The 2,352-nt window shown below is 34.3% G+C and overlaps 1 pseudogene; it reads right to left on the bottom strand.

Moving 5' to 3' along the window:
• Positions 1-827: 827 nt before the first annotated feature.
• Positions 828-2,352, bottom strand: part of LOC106869766 (S-crystallin 1-like) — a 28,697-nt pseudogene continuing 27,172 nt past the window's right edge.

Raw genomic sequence — 2,352 nt, 5'->3', positions numbered from 1 at the left:
TGCATTCAATTTCCTACCTTAAATCATCTTATTTAGCTCAGCATCCGGCTTCCGTCCAGGTAACGACTAGCGTGTAGAACACATTTTCACCGGAATTGCATTATTATTTCTTTTTTAATTCTTCTTTGGTTTTTTCAGATTTTACATTACCGTTCCTCCTTTGTTTCCATACTACATACTACCCGATCAATAAACCCTTTTTAATTTTACGAACGTACAAAATTTAGACGATGACAGTGAAGTCTCAATTTTTCGGTCTCTCTTTCCACCTAGCTGTGCATTATCTACATTTTTAGAGTGACCTCAATATCATTGGAGAATTTTTTGAAAAAAAAAAAAAAAATTAAGAAAGACAGAAAGAAAGAAAGAAAAAGAAATAAATCCACATATCTCGCTACAAAATACAATATTTCCCTCATTGCAAGTATCTATACCCACAACACAAAAATAATAATTACATTTGAAAAAGTAACAAATAGAAATGGCAGTTGAGATTTCAATAAAATTTGTGGAATCGATCGAGCCTTGGACAAAATTCTACGCTGTATTTGTTCCATTTCTCTGAGTTGTGAGTTCAAATCAAGTCTAAATCAGCTTTGCCTTTAACCTGCTGGGGTGAACGGAGAGATAAAAAAAATGCCAATCCAAAACGATGGACTGGTGGAACTGAAAGAACATACGACCGTATGCCTTGTGGTGTTCCTGCTTTATTTCTTTTTGCGTCCAGATTTCAAATCCTATCATTAACTACTTAACCCATTACACGGTTTAACAACGCCATCTAGTACCTTGGGTACAACAAGGAGAATTCATTCTGTTGCAAGAAATCAATCTAGATTTCCCGGAGACCCTGCAAATGGCTCAGAGCATTGCTTTTTCTCCTGACAAAAAGATAAAAAAAGATATTTAATAACGATTGCTGATATATGTTATTCTAATTGTTGTTAAGCTTGTTGACCTTATTGATACAACAACTGTTGCAGCTAATGCTGTCGTTGTTGCTGCTATTGTTGTTTATCTCGTACATGTTTTGCTCTTATCAATATTAACATTGTTTTTGCCACTTAATAAGTTTGGCAGTTGTTAGACCTACAACAACATATAATGCGAGAACAAAATTGGTACCAAAACAAACTGCAAATCATCATAGTTCAGAGTGTAACATTTTTTCTTCATGATTTATGCATTATCACTTTCATTCCCTCCGTTTCTCTTCATCTTTCACTGTGTATTTCTCTCTCATTCTCATTATTTTTCTATTAATCTCTCCCCTCAATCACTTGATTGCAGTATATATACATAATCTCATTCTTCACCCAATATCTCACTTTCCATCTTTCACTTTTCAATGAATGTCTCTAATTTTAACTGTATCATCCCTCTCTCTCACTATCTCTCTCTCTCTCTCTCTCTCTCTCTCTCACTATCTCTCTCTCTCTCACTCTTTCTCTCACTCTCTCTCGCTTCCTCTTCCACTCTCAGAATATTTTATTCTAACGCCCTCACGATTTCTCTTCTCTCACATCTTATCAATATATCTCATGTTGGCTCCTCGTTTATAACTATAACGTTCAGTTTGGCATTGCTCATAATATATCTGTTATAATATTATATTATATTACTCAACTACCTACCTACCTAGATACCTACCTACCTACGTGCCTCCCTGCCCGACTGCCTACATACTTACATACATACATATACCAGTATACATACATAATGAATGCAGACATACTTATCTATCTACCTATCTATCTCTCTATGTGCCAGTGTGAGTGTATTTGAATGTAATCAAATAAAAATTCTTCTCCATGATAGCCAAATACATTCAAGTTACACACACATATATATACATACATATATTTACATATGTACGTAGCTATATGTATATATAGAGAGAGACAGAGTGTGTGTGTGCGTGTATATGTTCTGCGTTATTCCTTTAGCTTGTAGCCAAATAAAATTATACACATACACGCACATATACACACACATTTTATACATATATATCCACTTATACATTCATACATATGTAGTAGAGATATTTTTTCGTGTGTGTGTGTGTGTGTGTGTATCCACGCGTGTGTGTATATATGTATGTGTGTATGCGCGCGCGTGTGTGTTCATTGTTCACAGAAGAAACTTTCTCCACACCATTCCCATATCTTATTGGCATTCTTTAATTTCCTCCTTCCCTGTTTGTTTATTTGTTTATCCCTGTATTGTTTTTCACTGCAGCAGATTATTGAACTAAAGAATGAGTGCATTGATGATATAAGAGAAAATAATAGATTAAATTATACAAACACAACGAAAGAAAAAGAATTGAGAGTTTCAATCTATACAAAAATA

The sequence above is a fragment of the Octopus bimaculoides genome, chromosome 5, assembly GCF_001194135.2.
Source record: "Octopus bimaculoides isolate UCB-OBI-ISO-001 chromosome 5, ASM119413v2, whole genome shotgun sequence".
Classification (NCBI taxonomy): Eukaryota; Metazoa; Mollusca; class Cephalopoda; order Octopoda; family Octopodidae; genus Octopus; species Octopus bimaculoides.
Note: the sequence above shows the minus strand (reverse complement) of the source record. Positions and strands in the feature narration are given on the sequence as shown.